This window comes from Microtus oregoni, unplaced genomic scaffold (assembly GCF_018167655.1).
Source record: "Microtus oregoni isolate MIOR12 unplaced genomic scaffold, Mior012 000032F_ref0000030, whole genome shotgun sequence".
Taxonomy (NCBI): domain Eukaryota; kingdom Metazoa; phylum Chordata; class Mammalia; order Rodentia; family Cricetidae; genus Microtus; species Microtus oregoni.
The window spans coordinates 28,477,806-28,498,138 of NW_024543091.1; the positions used below are offsets into that span (position 1 = coordinate 28,477,806).

General features: G+C 43.7%; 1 long non-coding RNA gene across 1 annotated transcript; it reads left to right on the forward strand.

Moving 5' to 3' along the window:
- The first annotated feature begins 654 nt into the window (after nt 1-654).
- On the forward strand, nt 655-20,191 carry LOC121466225. Its single transcript, XR_005976728.1, has 3 exons — nt 655-737; nt 14,037-14,270; nt 20,156-20,191. It is a non-coding gene; the product is annotated as an uncharacterized LOC121466225 (long non-coding RNA).
- Nucleotides 20,192-20,333: the final 142 nt, after the last annotated feature.

Below are 20,333 nucleotides of genomic sequence, written 5' to 3' on the forward strand. Positions count from 1 at the left end.
GCTCCCAGAATTAATAAGAAGTCGCCGTGTTGTCATTTGTGAGTCGGTGGTCCCACAGAGGAAAGTCCTACTATATAAGAAGCTAGGCACAACAGCCTGCATCTATACTCCCACCATGGGGAAGGCAGAGGAAGAACTCTTGAAGCTTGCCAACCAGCCTTGGCAGCCAAACTGGTGAGCCCCAAGTTTACTGAAAACTTTTGTCTGAGAAAACAAGGTGGGTGACAGCAGAGAGAAACCTGATGTCAACCTCTGACCTCTCCGCACGTAAGTGTACCCACTTAGCACGAACGTGCACACAATTTACACCAATTGTCAATATACAGTGGTTGTCAGTATAAGCATTGGCATTGTGAAGAGTTGACATTACATCTAACTGTGGCACGTTAGAGAGTACCATGAATTGTTTGGTTTTGTAAAACACTTCTCAGACACCGCATATGACTTCACTCTGTTAATTCACAGACGTCTCCAAAACGCTAGAGTATAAAGAGAAGCAGGAAAATGGTCTTCCGACATGACTAGGGTCGACACTTCATTATGCAAGAACATAGTGCATTCACGTTTTCTGAGAGAAAGGTTTGACAAGTTAATTAATTGTCTTTCTCTCCTGAAGTGCTCTGCTACCGAAATCCACAGGCTCGCAGCGGTGGACCCATCTCCAAGTTCAGAAGCGGAGCAGCTCTAATGTCTACTCGGCATTCGGAAGGAGACACCTTTTCTCGGACAGCCCGAGGGTAAGCAGAGCAGAGAAGCAATTCTCTGGGACTGGAGTGGCATTAGTCACAGAGCGGATGTCAGGCCATGGGTTGTGGGTAGCAGGGCTGGGGCTTAGCTCCGGTCTGAAAGCCAGCCTGCATTATTGTATTAGAAGATACTGAGGGATTGTTATTCATTTTCTTAGGTGTGATAATAGTGTTATGGTCATTTTTAAAAGTCGTCTGCTAAAGCTGAAGTATTTATGGTTGAGATAAAATGGTGCCTGGGATTTGCTTTTATAATGCTGCAGCAAAAAGCGTCAGGGAGATCTATGAGATCAGATTGGCAAGTATTTAATATTCATAATTGTCGAAACAGTTGATGATTTATGAGAGTTCCTTTAACCATTCTTTCTACATTTTATGGCTCTGACGTTTCATAATATAAAGTTAAAAATAATGAAATGAACAAGGACAGAAAGATTGTGGGACAAGGGGAGGCGCAGCAAGGGAGGGCGGGAAGGGCCCAGAGATGTTCCCTAATCCCTGGCTTGCTCTTCCCTGAGAGTCAAGGAGAGATACAGGACACTCCAGACAGGGCATAGAACCCCAACTAAGGACATTTATGATCAGCCATCTCTATAAAAATATGCTATCAGCCGGGCAGTGGTGATGCACACCTTTCATCCCAGCACTCGGGAGGCAGAGGCAGGCAGATCTCTATGAGTCTGAGGCCAGCCTGCTCTACAGAGTGAGTTCCAGGACAGGCACCAAAGCTTCACAGAGAAACCTTGTTTTGAAAAACAAAAAAAAAAAAAAAAAAAAGATATCAGACCAGGGAGAACTCGGACACTTAGGTGTGCACTTTCAATCCCAAGCTGAGGGGGTGGGTCTATAAGGCTCACTGCCCAGTCAGCCTAGCCAGCTCGGCAAGCTCTGGTAAGGACTCTGTCTCAAAGAAGCTATATGAATAGCTCCTGAAGGGTGAAACCTGAGGTTGGCCTTCACGCCCATGCACACAGCATGCATACGCACTCACACAGTGGGATGATATCTTTTGGACCTGAAGTAAGGGCCTGATTAAATCTCCCAGGTTCTAGTTATACACAACACCCACAAACAACATGGTACATTGATCAGGACTGCTGTGCCTTCGCCCTCCCTTCCACAAAGAATCCTGCCTGTGACGGCAAGTGAGGTCTTAAGACAGAAGCCTGACCTCAATGTTTTTTCAACCGCAATCCTAACCTAAAGTCAGGAGGTAGTTTGGGCACCAAAAGAAGTAAAAAAGAAAAAAGAAAAAATTAGCAAACATCAAGGTACCTACTATACCTCCATATTTAACATTTTGTCTTCTTTATCTTTCTTTCTTTCTTTCTTTCCTTCTTTCTTCTAAAAAAGATTTACAATTTCTATTTTATGTGTTTGCATGTCTGTGTACCATATGTGTGCAGTGCCCACAGAGGCCAGAAGAGTGTGTCAGATCCCCTGGAACTGAAGTTACCGCTTCATGTGGTTGCTGGGAATGGAACCAGGGTCCTCTGCAGGAACAGCAAGTGCTCTTAACTGTTGAGCCATCTCTCCAGCTCCACGGATGACAATTTTTGTGCCTGTTTCTCCAAGCACATGGACGAGAGTTTCTATTTAGTTGTCAGTAGAATAGCTGTTGATTTCTAGAGTGTGAGTGTATTAGTTTAGGTGGTTATATGGGATTCCCTGCCATATCAAGTTCTGATTTTTCTGCCCATCTGTAAAGTATGAAATAATGTTTCATATTCTCTTAATCTCTCATATATCTGTTTACTTATGAACTGTTTATCTCTTCCTTTTTTACTGACCATTTGGATCTTACTTTTCTGTGGCTTCCCTATTTGACTTCCTTATCCCCTGTCTTAGTCTGTGTTCTGTTGCTGTGAAAAGACACTGTGACCTCAGCAGCTCATAAAAGAAAGCATTTAATTGGGGCTGGCTTACAGTTTTATCATCACTGCAAGGAGCTCTGTGGCATGCAGACAGACATGATGCTGGAGAAGTAGCTGAGAGTTCTACATCCAGATCCACAGATAGCAGGAGGATAGTGAGACACTGGGTCTGGCTTGTGCTTCTGAAACCTCAAAGCCTAACCCCAGGGACACACTCCCTCCAACAAGGCCACACTTTCTAATCCCTCCCAGTGGTACCACTCTCTGATGACCAAGTATTGAAATCTATAAGCCTATGGGGGCCATTCCGATTCAAACCACCGCACCAACAATGAATTGTTGGTCCTTTCTCTATGATTCGTAGGTGTTCTTTGTATTAGCTGCCTCCCAAACAATAACTTGATTTCTCAGTTATCATGTGTTTTGCGCATTAATGTGGCTGAACTTATCTATTTTAAATATTATGATGGAATCTTTTCCCTTGAATCTAAGATACTTTCCTACCCTAAGATGATATACAATGCACTCTCTTGTTTCCCTCTACAGTTTTTTTTATTTTGACTTTCACAATTAGATCTTTAGCCTTTCTGAAGTTTATTTTCATGATGTATAAGCATAATATTTTTTAATGACAGTGGTTTTGTTTTAAATGTTAATTAGTTGGTTTATTATTATGGGGTGGCAAGGTGAGCAGGCCATGGAACATGTGTGGTAGTCAGAGGACAAATTTCGAGAATTATTCTCTTTCCACCTTGTGTTTGAGGCTTGTCTCTTGTTGCTTCTGCCACCCTGTGTCCTCCAGGCCGGAGCTCCCGAGAGTCTGCTCTCCATCCCCTTCCCCGCCTCACCATAGGAGCATTGGGATTATAGATGTGTATCACTACCTCTGGCTTTTTAGGTGGGTTGTGGGGGATTGAACTCAAACTCGCATGGCAAACAAATTTACCTACTGAGCCTTCACACCAGACCTTAATCCTTCTTAGAAGGTGGATCAGTGACTGCCTTACTGTCCCTACCCCCTTTTTTTCCTTTCTAAGCCCTCAGTCTTGCCTGTCACCATGGTGCTGCTCAGGAGGTCTTGACTATTTTGATACTTCACTATTCCATAAAAATCCCATTGTTGTTTTCTACAGAAAGCCCTATAGCCTAGAATAGTAATGATTGTATATATTAGTTTAAGGTAACTGCCATCCTTCTGTTATCTCTTGGTTCTTCAAATTACTTCAATGATGTTATGTAATTATTTCTACTAAATGATCTCCCCAAAATAATTTGTTATGTTAGACTAGCTTACCTTCTAGTTTTGTTTTGTTTTGATATTTTGACAGCTATTTTAAGATTATGGGATTCGGGAGCTACCTCAGTCAGTAAGGTGCTTGTCACATGTGCATAACCTGAGTTTGTGTTCCTTGCACACTTAAAAGGTCTGGGTGTGGGATGCATGCCTGTATTCCTAACACTGAGAAGGGAGAGCCAGGAGGAGCCCTGAAGTTCACTGACTAGCTGGTCTTGCTGAATCCATCAGCTCCGGGTTCAGAGAGAGACTCTGCTCCAAACAATAAGGTGGAGATCAATGGAGGGGAACATATGACTTCCACCACTGCCCACTTAGTGTGTCTCCCCCAAGCTCATCCTTATCTGCTTCTGCTTCTCTAGGAGAATGGCACCCATGTGGACATGTGGTCTGCCTTTCTCCTTCCCCCACAAGCTGTCAGCCTGCCTGTCAGAACTGATTCTTGCAAAAGCATCAGGAATTAGAAAATATTCATGTGTTGGTCTCCTTTCCTCACTGGGAAAAAAAATCACAGGAAACATCTGCATTGTACCCATCCCTTCTCTGCCCCCCAAATGCTCTTTGGCTCCCTCTTATCTTGTCTGTTCCCTACATCCCTTCTGCATCCTCCATCCTTCTTTCTTCTAGCTAGGGACATTAGAAATGGAGTTTCTCATACTCCTTTGCATGTAGACTGCTGCCTTCGAGGTAGCATTTACCAAATCTATGCACTCAAGGGTTATTTGGAAATAAGAAGTGAGCGAGGCTGCCTTACTGCTGCTTCTGGCCATCGCGGTTGGAGCTGCAGATGGAGTCCTGATGGCTAGTGTACAGTTCTGTAGGATGCAGTTCAGTCACGGGGTCTGCAGCAGTGCAAGCAGGGGCTGGGTCCTGATCACTGTATCACTAGTAGATACTGATCACTGTAGTGATATAGTCATTTAGTCATTAGCCTGGCAGAAGAATACCTCCATACCACAGATCCTAACCACCTACCTCATTCTTTGTATTAAGTCTCTTTCTGCATAAAATAGTTGGAACAGTTTCTATTGATTCACCCACCCTATGATAAAGACCCAGCTTATCTAATGTGGTTTAGTCTGTATTCAACTCAGTCTGTACTGAGGCCACTCTGTGTCCAGATCCACTTTCTTGGATCTGGCCTTCAGTAGTTCCTAGTCTTTCTTCATGCATGAACTCACCGCAGAGGTCCGTAATAATATATTCTCTTTATTAAGTGATCACTAAACACTAGACATAATGGGACATTGAAACGAATGTCCTTCTGATCACAACCCTATAATGTAGTGTATTAGGGAGGATATCTGTTGTAGAATAATAAAGATGTACCACATTTGTTTATGCTATGGAATATTTGTTTAATGATGCAAAGATGTGTTGCATTCTTTTATGTTGCATTTGCTTAACTCTGTGATGTTGTATTTCTTTGCCTGTCTAAAACACCTAATTGGTCTAATAAAGAGCTGAATGGCCAATAGCTAGGCAGGAGAAAGGATAGCCGGGGCTGGCAGGCAGAGAAAATAAAGAGGAGGAGAAATCTGGGAAGGGAAGATCAAGGAGCAACAAAGAGGAGGAAAGGAAGACTCCAGGGGCCAGCCATTCAGATACACAGCAAGCCACAGAGAAAGAAGTAAAGTTTACCAAAATAGAGAAAGGTAAAAGCCCAGAGGCAAAAGATAGACGGGATAATTTAAGAAAAGCTGGCTAGAAGTAAACCAAGCTAAGGCTGGACATTCATAAGAAATGATAACTCCAAGTGTTTATTTGGGAGATGATTTGGCCGGACCCCAAAGAGCCAAAAGAGCTCTATCTGTCTATCTGTCTGTCTGTCTGTCTGTCTGTCTATCTACCTACCTACCTATATACCTATCTATCTATCTTTGTTAATTTAGTGAGACAAGGTCCCATGTATCCCAGTCAGACTTTCAATGCATTATGTCATTAGGTAGCCATATGCTGACCTTGAATTTCTAATCCTCCTGCCTCTACCTCTGGAGTGCCTGGATTACAGACATTCACCATGACACATAGTTTATAGGGTTCTGGGTATTAAATCCCTGCCACATCTCCAGACCCAGGGAATGCTTTTAGTTACAGCATTAGAAGATCCTACCACTTAAACAAGGAGCAGAGGCTAGGGCTGTGGCTCGGAGATGGAGAGCTCACCCTGCACGCGCAAGGCACTGCAAACTGAAGAATAAGGGTGAGGGGCTTATTTTCCCGTTAGAGACAGATCATGTTGGGAAATTTAGGACTATACGGTTGACCAAAGTCGTTATGAGGAACTGCGCTTCTTGTATCTAGTCACGTCACCTGTGTATGTGTGCGTGCACGCATGTGTGTGTTCCTTAAACTGGGTAGGATAGATTCTGTACCTCTAGGCAACCCAGCCAAGTTGTAGACAGAAAGAAGGGAAGTTGAGGGAGACAGAAGGCAAGCAGTAAGATGCGGTATCTGGTCCTTTTTAGCCATTGTCTTTGTGTTCAGGAAAGGAAGATCCCCTTGTGATCGAATGTCCATATCTCATTACGAGAGCTATGTCGTGTCTTGGCTCCATCTCTCTGCAAGATGGAGTGGGATGCAGGATTTCATTGTGAGCTTAAGGGATGGCTTAGTAAGTAAAGCATTTGCTGTGCAAGCAGGAGGAACTGAGTTCAGATCCTTAACACCCACGTAGAAGCTGTGAGTGGGGGTTCACTGTAACCCCAGTGCTGGGGAAGACCCTTGGGACTTTCTGGTAACCCAGTATAGCTGAAATGGTAAGTTCAGATCAGAGTTGATGGTAAGTTAGGTTGGAGAGAGACTGTCTCAAAAAAAAAAAATAAGGCTAGAAACAATAAACGAAGATATCTGATGTTGACCTGTGGCCTCCACATGCACACACAGGCAAGTGCACCCCTGCACACATACTCACCCCCCCCACACACACACAAAGAACTTCACTTGTTACATTTTGTTTTAGAGTAAGGTAGGGGAAATATGGTTAAAACAGGTGCTAAGTCAGCTGATCTATACTGTCTGCCAGGAAAAGTGTTATCCCAAATGAGCAATCTCAGGCTGAGAGAAGATATGATATCTAAATTGACTCACTAATCCATAGGCCTAGATAATATGTTAGTCTGTATGTGTGAACCTGCTTTGCATGGAGAGAGGTGACATTTGTCAATGTCCATTCTTGTCCCCTTATAGTCACTCCTAGACTTCAGACAGTGTCCTAGAGTTTCTATTGCTGTGATAAAACTCCATGACCAAAGACAGCTTGGGAGAAAAGGGTTTATTTCAGCTTTCAGTTACAGTCCATCATGAAGGGAAGTCAGGGTAGGAACTCCAGGCAGGAACCTGGAGGCAGGAACTGAAGAAGAGGCCATGGAGGAGTGCTTCTTACTAGATTGCTCCTCATGGCTGGCTCAGCTTGTTTTCTTACACCCAGGACCACTAAAGTGGGCAGTGCCCTCCCACATCAATCATCCATCAAGAAAATGCCTCACAGGCCAGTTTGGTGGGAAATTTTCTCTGTGGAGGTTCCTTCTTCCCAAATAACTCTAGCTTGTGTCTAACCAACTAACCAGTCAGACAAGAAGTGTAGGTTAGGGAAGTTGTAGAGTTACTGACATCACTGAACCTGGAGACTGAGAAACTACTACCTTATCATGAGAGTGGCCTTTTTGGAGCGGAAGCATTACCCTGAGAGGCACAACTGTAAAGAGAGCTCCAAGGAGAAGTCTCTGCAGTCAGTCACCGGCAAGAAGGGTGAAGGCGCCCGTGGAATTCTGTTTACCGCTGAGATGATGTCGGGTGTGTGATTGGTGTTTGGGCTAGTTCAGAAAAGAAGTAGGAACAGATAGGTGGGTGGGAAAGGTTTAGAAAGAGGAGGGTTCCTTGTTGTATTTGATTACTTGGCTTAAGTTTACAGGGAGACTGTAGCAGTGGACAGAGGGACGTGGGTAACTTCTGGCATCACAGAGCACTGAGATGGTCCCAAGGACGATAGCTACTTTATCACAAGATGTCAATGAGGATAACTGTAAAAACTTGAGATCTCGATTTTTAAAAGGAAAAAAACAAGGAGCAATAGGCTATGGTCATGGATTGGAAGCCAATGTTGTAAAAATATTAAATTTTCCTATGTTAATAAATAATTTCAGTACAAACCCAATTGAAACCACAATACTTTTTCATTAAATATCATAGGTTAGATTCTAAATTTTGTATGTAAATATAAAAAGTAATTTTTCCTAAGTGTTCATAAAAGAATGGGATAAAGGATAAGTGTGTGGCTCAGTGATAGAATGCTTGCCTAGCATGCCCATGGCTCTGGGTTCGAGTCTCAGAACTCCAAAAGTTTAAGAGGACTTCTCCTAGAAGAGATATATGTATAACACAAATAAATCTAAACATAATTTTTAAAATGTGTTAGTGTAAGGATTGGGAATTGAACAAATGGAATAGATTGTATATAACTTCTAAGCATAACTGGATAGAACACTCAGGAGGTCACATTGCTAATAAGAAAGCATCCATGCAGAAACATGTTCCCATATTGCTTGATGGAAATAAATTTCAGATGGTCTGGAAAATTCTCAACAGTTGGAGTCCTACAAATTAAAGACAACCAATAAAAGTTTTAAAATTTCTACCTTAGGGTAGAAAAAAATTGCATAAGATACAAAGCAGAACTAAGTGTAAAAGACTGTTCTGCATGAAGATCTTTGCTCTTAAAAGATGTGGGCAGATGAGGACAGCAAGGAGACAGACATTGTCTACACACACTGCCCTAAGAAGGATCTCACAGAAACCTGTAAGAATAAAGATGATATGCTTTTGTAAAAATGTGTTTTCCTTTCATTGAGAATAGATATTTTGTCCCTCACATAATATATCCTGATTATGGTTTCCCCTTCCTCTGGATTAACCCCCCTTTCTGTCTCTTATTAAAAAAAATGAACTTCTAAGGGGTAATAATAAAATACAATAAAATAAGATATAATAAAACAAAAACTAGCATGTTATAATTGGGCCAAACAAACAGAAGGAAAAGAGCCCAAGAGAAGGCACAAGAAACAAGAGACCCACTTATTCACACAGTAATCCCATAAAAACACTAAACTGGAAGTCATAATCTATGCACAAAGGACCTATAGAGTATAAAGAGAGAAGAATATATGTATATATATTAATAAGATAAAATTAAAAAGAAAAGCCTTGAAAGACATTATGAGACAAGGAACCTCCAAAGATACCATTAAGTTCGCCTTCTGTTGGCCATCTATGGCTGGGCCTGCAGCGGGTACACCCTTAAAAGTAGTTTGTTTCCTCAGTGAGACTCCCTTGGAGGAAACTAAATTTTCATTTGAAAGTGGTTATTAACTGGAGATCACTTCTGGGTTAGGGATGGGAACATGTGTCCGTTTACCCCTTCAGCTCTAGCACCCCAACTGGTGCAGACCCCATGCATGCTACTTCTGTGTCCTTGCCTTCTGAGGTGTGAGATCATATTGACTGAAAGGGTCTTATTTTCTTGGTGTCCTCCTCCCTGTCTGGCTATTACACTCTTTCTGCCTCTTCTTCCTCAGGCTTTGAGCCCTGAGGGGAGGGATTTGATGGAGACATCCCATTTAGGGCTGAGTGTTCCAAGGTCTCTCACTCTCTGCATAAAGTCTGGCTTTGAATCTGTTTGTTTACCTCTGTTTGAGGAGGAAGCATCTCTGACAATGGCAAGCAATACACTGATCTATGAATACAGTGGACTGTCATTAGGAGTCATTTTATCACTCCCTTTTTTTAGGACAGTAACGTTTAGTTTTCCCCTAAGTCCCTGGGCTGTCTAGTCTCAGGTTCTTGACCACCCATGCAGTGCTGAGTATGGGCTCCATCCTATGGAGTGGGCCTTGAGTCAATCAGATATGGTTTGGTTGCTCCCACAAGCTTTAGCCACCATTGCACTAGCGTATTTTTCGGGCAGGACACCATTGTAGATCAGAAGGGTTGTGGCTGGTGTTGCGCTTATATTTCTCCTTTAGTAGAGTATAGAGTATCTCCCGCACCAGAGACGATCCAATGTAGGAGTGAAGGCTCTATGGAGGCACCACTTTGATTTCTCCATGTTCACTGACTTGTGTAGGTGTTATCTTCAGCAATGAGGACTTGCTATAAGTTTGTGGAGACTAACCTATAGACTTGACAAGAGCTTGGGCTGTTTGAGGATTCCCATGGGACACCTTTGGCCAACAGCTCAATTGGATGTAACACCAATCCCCGGAGTGGAAGCTTCTTTTGTTGACAAGAGATGGCTAGTTGGGTTTCTGCATCTTCTGTTATTTGGCAATTTCATTTAGATTACCTTCCGTGTGTGTGTGTGTGTGTGTGTGTAAACACACACACATTATATATGTGTGTATATATATATATATATATATATATGCAAACTTCTACTGTGTTAGGTTTACATACTATCCATCAAATGTCCCTTGATTTTAGCTCCCACCCCATATTCCCTTCCTCCTCTCTCTCTCTCCCCTCCTCCTCCCACTCTAGCCCCTCATCCATATCTATCTGTTCTAGTTCTCTTTCCTAGGCAGATCTATCTGTTCCCCCTGATAGTCTTTTACTCTGTACTTAACTTCTGGTTCTACATATTGTAGCTTGGTCACCATTGACTTAACAGCTAATATCCACATATAAGCAAATTCATACCATGTTTGTCTTTCTGAGTCTGGGTTACCTCACTCAGGATGATTCTTTTCTTGTTGTATCCATTGAATTGTAACCTGTGAATTGATTTCATGATTTCATTTTTTCAATGAACTTCTTTATCTGTTCTTTTGTTGAAAGACACCTGGGCTGTTTACGACTTCTAGCTATGAGGAACAGAGCAGCAGTAAACATAGTTGAGCAGGTGTCTCTGTGGTAGAATGAAGTGTCCTTTGGCTACATGCTCAGAGTGGTAGAGCCAGATCTCGAATGGCCTGTGGGTTTCCAGTGAACACCTCCTCAAGTTGGGAGCTGGAATAAAGCAATGAGTCGGGGGGAGTTTGGAGGGAGATGGATGAAAAGTTTATAAAATAGGAAAACCAGGACCATCACAGAGCCCCAACAGTAAATATATTTAAAGAAAGAGATCCATTCTTCATAAATTACTTTCTCTTTAGTCTGCTACTCTTAAGTGAGTTATAGAGTCATGTTTTTATGAATTTTCTTATAGTTAAATAAAAATGGCACCTATACATATCTTTATTTAAATTTATTAATATATGTGGAAAATTCAATTACATATACTCTACACTTATAATTAATAATGATAACAGTCAGTTGAGTGAAATATAAAAGATAACAATTATTCTTCAAATTTATTTGCTTCTTCTGATTTTATATAATTAATAATAATTTTTCAAAAATAAATTTTAAAATAGTATTTTAGGTTTTTAATGAATTAATAATATTTTCAATGTGAACAGTTGAAACTTTGGCTTGAAAACATCTCTTTATATACATTACTTTCAAAGTACTAAATTTAATTTCTCAACTGTCCAATCCAGTTATAAATGAGTAGATAAGATGAGATTGTCCAGTAACTCAGATCTGGATCAGAGAACTGACAATGGGAATGGTCCCAGAAAAAGTATTTTGCCTTTTTATTTCTTTTCCTTTTTTTTTTTGAAGGGGTTTTTGCAAACAATGAAAATATTCAAGAATAAAGCACTGTCATCCTGCTTTGGAAAAAAAAAAGAAAGAGATCCAGTCTTTTCTTCAAAGAAAAGTCACAGTGGGATTCTAGCTATCAGATGAATGGAGCTTTTAAAAACTTGACAGCACTTGGCATTGGGCAGTGTCTTAGTTAGGGTTTCTATTGCGTGAAGAGACACCTTGACCATGGCAACTCTTTTAAAGAAAAATATTTCATTGGGGCTGGTTTACAGTTTCAGAGGTTTAGTCCATTATCATCATGGTGTATATGACAACATGTAGACATTCATAGTGCTGGAGAAGGAGCTGAGAGTTCTACATGTTGATCAGCAGGCAGCAGAGGTCTGTGTCACACTGGGAAGACTTGAGCTTATGCGACCTCAAAGCCCACCTCCACAGTGACTTACTTCCTACAACAAGGCCACACCTCCTATAATGCCATTACCTATGGACCAAGTATTCAAACACATGAGTGTAGGCAAAGACTGCTTGTTTGTTTCCTGACTGCTCAGACCCAAATAATCACACAAAACTATATTAATTACAACACTGTCTGGCCAATGACTCTAGCATATTCCTAGCTAGCTCTTACATCTTAAATTAACCCATTTCTATTAATCTGTGCATCGCCACAAGGCTGTGGCCTACCAGTAAGGTTTCTAAGACTCTGGCATGTTTTTTTCCTTTGGCAGCTACATGGTGTCTCTTTGACTCTGCCTACTCTCTTTCTATATCTCTGTTTGGATTTTCTGCCTGACTCTGCTAAGCCATTGGCCAAAATAGCTTTATTCATTAACCAATAAAAGCAACACATATACAGAAGGACATACCACATCACATGAGTCTATGAGGGCCATACCTATTCAAATCACCACAGGCAGTGTGGGGTAAAAGAGGGATTCTCTTGCATTGTTTATGGGAGGATAAATTGGCACCACTACTTTCGATAATTTGCTCATGAAGTTGAAGACAAACATAATCAATGACCCCAAAATTTCTTAGAAGAATGTATGAAGGCAAAAGTTCCAATATTGCCTGTGGTATCCGCAGACTGGGTTCATGCTCCCAATAGTAGAATATATAAACTATGGTATGTCCGTACACAAGAACGGTAGATGGCAACAAAATGAAACCAGCTGAATCTCATAAACGTAATTTTAAACAAAATAAGCCTTGCTCAAATGAACATCTTCTGCATGATTCCATCTATATTCTGTTTTGAAGGCTATCAAGCCGAGCTACTGTGTCTAAACAGACTTGCACTCTTCCGTAGGATATGAGTGCCATGGTTACCAGGGTAAGCGTACCTGTTAGGGAGGAAACCTGGTTGTGAATAAGAAGCAGAACTGTAGATACTATCTTCCGTGAGCTGCACTGATGACCTGCGTGGCCAGTAGGAATGATTAAAGCCTCTGTTCATGCTCTGTTCTTCCCTGTGGTGGTGCATTTTAGAATAAAAAGGTATAAAATAATACACATTAGGTTTGGAAAGGAATACAAGAAGCCTTCTGGCGCAGGTCCACTCCATCTAGCAAGTCAGATGTCTTTCTTTCATCCCCATTACCGGAAGAGGAAGTTAAACTAGAGAGCTTTAAACAGCATGTCCCCAGCAGTCAGGGGTAATAATCAGCCCCGGAATAGAGTCCAGACCTCCCACCTGTTGTGAATGTTCTTTCCAGCCTACTTTACATTTCTCCCAGCACAGATGCCAGCTCAGCTCCCCAAAAGTGAAGTACCGTGGTCCACGTAGCCTGGATGCTCATGAGGGCCGGCAAGGAAGGAGCATTCTTTCCTAGGAGCCTGGCCCACCTCACGATTCAGGCAGTGTGAGGAGCTGTGGCTGGCGTCCTAACACTGAAACTCCAGCAGTTTCTATGTGCTCCTGAGACTCTAGGTGGTGGAGTTGTTCCTCTTGCTCTGCCTTGCTCCATTCTCCCTGGCTGGCCCTTCTGGAGAGACAGGTTCTCCTTAATTTAAGACCTGAGTGCCCTTAGTGAAGAACAGCACCTAAAAGATACAGAGTACATGCTCTGAGAGGCAGGAAATGGCTCTTGTCCACAGACGTCCACAGTGTCTAACCTCAGACGTGACATCATGAGGATCCGACACGGTACCGCCTGGTCACTGGTTGAATCTAGGAGGACTGTTGAGGAGGATGGAGGTTAAGGACGAGACAGGATGGCTGGTGCTGAAAAAGGTCTCATTTCCTTCACAGGGAGGTCCGTGGTCAGCATACGACCTTGCAGGGGGAGGGAGATCTCAGAGTAGGCTAACCGCTCCATCAGCTAACTCCTGAACTAAGTCTTGAGGGGCATACGGGAATTGACGAGTGAGAGAAGAACAGAAGATTTCCCAGCATAGCCAGCGGAGTCTTCAGCGCACAGTTCATGCGTGAGTATATCAAAACTCTCTTTTAAAAAAATTACATTATTTTTTCAGAGGCACATGACACGTGTGGAAGCCAGAGGACTACTTGCCAAAGATAGTTTTCTCCTCCCATCGCGTGGATCCTGGGGATCGAACTCAAGTCCTCAGACTTGTGAGCAAGCACCTTTAACCCGATTAGCTGTCTCACCACCCTAAGGCTCCCTTTGTGATGACATTTTGTGAAGTTTGCCTTAAAACTCCATGAAGCTTTGCGTCTGTGTATGTGATGGGGATATGTACACGAAGGTGAGTATTCGAATGAAGTGAGTGTGCAAAACGAAGTGAGTGTGCAAAACGAAGTGAGTGTGCAAAACGAAGTGAGTGTGCATGTGGAGCACAGAGATTGATGTCGGTTGTTTTCCTGAATGGCTCGACACTTTATTCTTTAAACAGCATTCCTTCCTAAGCATGGAGCTCGGGGGACCTGTCTTCAGCACCCCTGCTGCTTTTTATGTGAAAGCTGGGAATCTGAACTCAAGTTCCCATACCTATTCTGCAGGTACTTTACCAACTGCCTCCCCGGCCCCTGCATGACTCTTTTTATGGCTCACCCCCACCCGGCCCCCATCACAGCAGATGCTCCTGCAGGATCTGGCTGTGCTCCTCCTTGCCTCAGCCCGAGCTGTGCTCAGCAGCTTTGCTGAATCCTCCCGTGACCATCAGGCCGTCAGCAGTGTTCTCCCGTGACCATGTGGGTTTTAGGTGACGGTCTCCCCAGATGCCCTGCTTTTGCAGTTTTTCTGGGCAGAAGTACATTGTTTCATCTGGGCTGTCCCACAGCCCTAACCCTTACGGAATTGTTTGCCCCGCCCCCTGTATTTTCGGCAGTTGGTGTAATTAATGTGCTGTCTAATGTGTTTTCCCGGAACTGTGATTATGCTCAAGGTATCTCAAAGCTTTTTACAGTAATTACTGGGGAAAGGTTTAGAGAGAATTGGCTGCGCATGCGGAGGGAGCTGTAATCTGGCCCTCGGATGCGCAGATATTAAAAATCACTCCGACTGGATCTGCCTTCATTTGCATTTCCAAATCTTCAGGTTAGAGGGCCTTTCAATTGACTGAATAATGGGTTAGTGGAATCCTCTCCCTAATTAAATCCAGATTGTCTCTTTGTGAAAGTACACACTTGACTGTCTCCAGCTGGATCATCCTAATTGCATTCTGAGGGGACCACGGGGGCTGCCTTCAAGAAGCCACTGTCCAATCCGAGGGTAGAGACTCTGCAAGAGGCAGAAGAGCAGGGCCACTCGGGGCCTGTTCAGTTCCATTTATGGCTGTAACAGGAGATGGGCGAGAGGGTCTGGTTCGGACGTGCAGGCTGTCCTCCATCCCGTGACTAGAACAATGGCCGCCGCTGCTCCCTGTGCCCCTGCTTCTTTGGTGCTCCAGGATCCGCTTCTCTCTGTCCCTCAGCCCAACACCAGACTTGCAGATATGCAGCGCTGTGTCTGACACTTTTGTGGGTGTTAGGGATCTAGACTCAGGTCATCATGTATTCCTGGCAAGCACTTCAGTAGCTGAGCCATTTCCCAAGTGCCCTGTCCTAATTCGCTTTCTGTTACTGTGGGAAATGTCATGATTAAAAGTCACTTGGGTGGGCTTCCCACAGGTCAGGGAACCCTGATTGCTCTTCAAGCAGATGAGGGAGGGGGACTTGATCGGGGGAGGGGGAGGGAAATGGGAAGCGGTTGCGGGGACGAGGCAGAAATCCTTAATAAATAAATAAATTTAAATTAAAAAAAAATAAATAAATAAAAGTAACTTGGGGAGGAAAGGGACAACTCATTGTCTGTCACCAAGGGAACAGGACAGGAACTCAAGGCAGGAACCTGGAAGCAGGAGCAAGAGGGGAAAGCCGCTTACTGGCCTGCTTCCTCCAGCTTGTGCTCAGCCTGCTTTCTTATACCTGCTAGGGGTGGCACTACCCACGGTGAGATGAGATGAGCCCCCTCAGATCAATCAACAGTCAAGTCAGCCCCCCCAGACATGGCCCGAGGCCAGTCTGACCCAGGAAATTCTCAGATGAAGAATCTCCCCAGAGGGCCCTAATGTGTATCGAGATGTCACAAACTAACCAGTGCAGCATTTATTTCATTTTGAAGTGGATTTTAACCAGGCCGAACAGAAGCTTGGACTAGGCCTTGAACTCCTGATTTTCCTGGTTCCCCCTCCCATGAGATAGGATTCCAGGCAAAAGTCACCATGTTTGGAAGAGACCGGGTAGTTTATAAAGAACAGAACTTTTTTTCCTTATGGTTCCAAAGGATGGGAAAGCAAGATCGAGGGTGTACATCTGGGGAGGCTCTTCTTGTTGCAGGGGAGTCCTTTATAGGGTCCCAGAGTAGTTCACGCAGCACGTGGTAAGGGGCTCATGAGAGCTAATCAAACTCCTTGGGGACCTATTCATCTATAAATGCATTGATCTAATTTTTCATTGATCCAGTAACCTCCTACAGGTTGTACTTCCAAATACCTTTAACATACGAGTTTTTGGACTAAGTTTCCAAGCCATGACTTCTGAGGGACATACTCTAACCAAAGCATGGTAAGAAAAGCATTCTGGGTGTGCCTGCTACAATATTGAGACATAAAACATAACAAATAGGATTTTAATGCATACTTAAGCTTACAAGTATAACAACTGAACCCTTCACCAGCCACCAGGGAAATTAAAGTCAAAACCAAATGGAGACATCACTTCGTACTCACTAAGATGGTACGTTCCTGGTGAGAGCATAAAATGGAATAGCAAACAAGGAAAAGGTTGGCGGATTCCCAAGGGTTAAAAAGAATTATCACGTGCCATAGCAATTCCAGCCAAGAAATATGAAAACATGCATTCAAACAAAAATGTATATATGAATGTTCAGAGCAGCAGTCTATGTAGCAGTCAGAAAGTATGTAGGCACAGTTTCCTATCGACTGATGGAGAGATAAACAGAGTATGGCCCTACAACAGGATGCTGATTGTTAGATCACACATCCTCTGTCTTCTGCTCTCTCCCCCACATCAGCCACCCTGCCTCCTCAGTGCAGCTCTGTCCCCCTCCCTTTCTCGACCTCCCCCCTTCCTCTCTCTCCCTAACTACAGAGCTATGACCTTGAAGCTCTTACAAAGACTTGAAACTTCTTCCTCTGCTTTGCAACTGTGCTCAAGTCCAGCTTCCTGGTGCCTAGACCCAAGACTGCTTTGAATTGTGACTCTTATCTAGTGCCTGTCTCCATCCTGACTCATGGCATAGAGGCTAGGCAGGTCACATAGTATGGAACTTACCCCCTCCCCCCCAATCCTGTAAAAAGCCCTAAGAATCAGAAACTGCCTATGAATCAGATGTCCTATGGCATTGAAGGCTCCCTCTCCCTTCAAGGCCCCATGCTGTCTATGGGGCCACTATAACTCTCTGAGTATTCTGGGATCTGAGAGGAACCTAAGGCTCTCTCCCTTTAGTGCTGACCTCACATTCCCCATGATGTATGGTCTCTTCCAAGGAAGCTCTTCTGAATATCTCACTCGCCCCCTCAGGCCATGATTCTGGATCTTTCCTGATAAGGCTCAGCTGAAGGGCCGTTCCCATCAGCTTCCTTTCTGGGAACTCTCTGCATCTTCCATTGTTTATAACAGTAATACTCCTGTCCCGGACCACCTTTTCTCTTTGCCAATGTCAGCGAGCAAGAGCTCTGCCCAGAGCTTTGCTTTCTAGGAAGATTACATCCCAGAATGGGTGGGATGGCACAGGAGACCATTTTTGGCCCACCTCAACCAATCAAAGCACTTCATTCACAAACCGGACTGTTTAGTAGGCATAGTACATTACCTGGTTACACAGAATACCTCACTGGTATAACCAGTTTCAAATGTGTCAGTTCTAGGTTATGGTGGATTGCTGCTGTGGTTCCCATGCTTATGATTTTGTGGAAGTGACAAGATCCATTTCCATCTTCTAGACACACAGTCTAGAAGGTCAGCTCTAGACACACAATCTAGAAGAAGGTCAGCTCTAGACACACAGTCCCAGATGCCCTATGGCCACGTGCTCATTCCCCACCAAGAATTACTGTTGCAATGGTGGCTGCCTCTGTTATGGATACCAGACCTTCCTCAGCACCTGACGTTTGTGCTGCTACTGTCCTAGAAGAACTTCTCAGAGGTTCTGTGCAGCATGCTTATCCTCTGACACCATGTTGTGAGCTCAGGGATAGCACTGCCTTAAGGTGCTGAGGAACTCACTCCAGTCCGTCTTGAAACCAGCGCCTTCCGGTTCATCTGACACACAGAACTGAACAGTATTACAACCGTGGTCTGCGCTGTCTCCAGAATCCAGCGACCTTCCAAGTGTGACTGGGTCCCTTCTTAATGCTAGGGCTGAAAACCACAATCATTTCCTCTTTACTAGATGAGACTATTCCAGCATATTCCACACCGTTGGGCAGCTAAATTATTACTTCATTGGTGTGGGCGGCCTCTCAATTTTTTTTCTGTAGGAGTTCTCATTTACTCTCTGGTTCCAGTGCCGTTCAGAACACTTGTCAGCTCCCCCTCCTAGATGTGATTAATGTGATCTTATCCATATGGTGGACCAGCATACATTTCTCCAGAACACCGAGAAGATATATTTTTGGCTGTATTTGTTTGTGGCAGGGCTATGTTGACAGGGAACGGAGGAGTAGCTGTGGCTCTAGAGCAATGGATGATCACTGCTCCTGGTCCTAGACAATTACAAACTGCTCTTGACCTACAGACTAACAGGTTGAAAATAGCACACTCACTATCTCAAAAGGTACCACCACTTACCAAAGGTTGTGATGTGTTTAGCAAGAACATTTAAGTTTGGGGGCTACGGAGATGGCTCAGTGGTTAAGAGCACTGGCTACTCTTGCAGAAGACCTGGGGAGTGTTCCCAGCATCCATGTGGTGGCTCACAACCATCTGTAACTCCAAGGGATTCAACAATGTCTTCTGACCTCTGTGGACACTGCATGTATGCCCACAGGGCACTTATATACATGTAGGCAAAACATTCATAAAGTAAAAATCACTACATTAAAAAAATTAAATACTTAGTTTGGCACAGTAGCTGAGATTATGACTACCACTTTTTTATGTTAACCCACAAACTCGTCAACAGATTTTAAGCTCTTAAGAATGGTGTTAATCCCTTCAACTCCAGCAAGGATACAGTCTCACTCCAGTTTGCATGGGAAGTAGCTTAAGAAACTTCCATTTTTGCTTTTCATACTGCAGTGCCTCTTATCTCACAAGCCAGGAAACCTAGTATTAGGTAGGTCCATCTCAACTATGCAATCAAGAACTGGAAAAATGAGTTCCATGTAACACTTACTTCTAGAAAGCTCCCCCACTGTAAGCAATGGACAATGACAGTATTTTGTCCTAGGGTATTGATGTCAGCTCAGGCCCATGTCCAACAGCTTTCAAAATATCTAGATGTTCCCAGGATTAACGCCACTCTGATAAGTGTCTCTAGGACCATTCTGGGGACGGAGTGAGGACAGCAGGTCCTGATGGCAGAAGGAGTGAGGACACTGTAGGATCCTCTCTTAAAGTAGCACGCTTCCCTTACATCCAGTCCCTGGACCCTGGCCTGGGCTTGGGAATTTGATGGGGGAATTACGGCCTTTTCCCATTGTCATCGACCTTCTCCTCACCTTCCCTTGGTTGCTTTTGGTCACACAGGTAGAGCAGTGTTCTCATTGGCTACCCACATCTCTCACCCCTAGAAACAGCACTGCTCTGGATCCCTGAGGTTTCGGGCTTTGATTTCCTTGCAGTCTTGTTGGTAATTACACCTACCCAGACTTTGACAGGTGAGGCACTGTCGCTTGATTTGTGCTATTCCAGAATTCTATCATCTCATTGACACCAGGGACCCCGGTTTTGCAGAACATCTCTTACCATTAACCCTGGACCAAAAACAGCCTCCACTGAGCAACCTCACCAGCGCATCCCTTGTTACTTTAATGAGAAAAGTGTCCGCTGAAATCTCCCAGGGAACATGATCAACTGGAAGGTTCTCTGCTTTATATAATGCATTCACTCTGGCACGCTTGGCACTCGGAGTCTTTTGACTGCTCCTCGGTGCTCTGCTAAGATGTCTCAACTTTATTTTCCACAGACCATCTAGGTGCCAGGCTTCAAGGAGCTAGTCTACATTAGCATCGGGTCCAGCTAGCCTTACCAGGATGTTAATCCAAAATCACAGAGGTAGGTGTTGGGTAATCTTGATTGGGTAATCTTGGACCTGAAAGTGACTAAGAGACACCTCTGGGGTCTCCATTTCTGGGTAGGAAGAC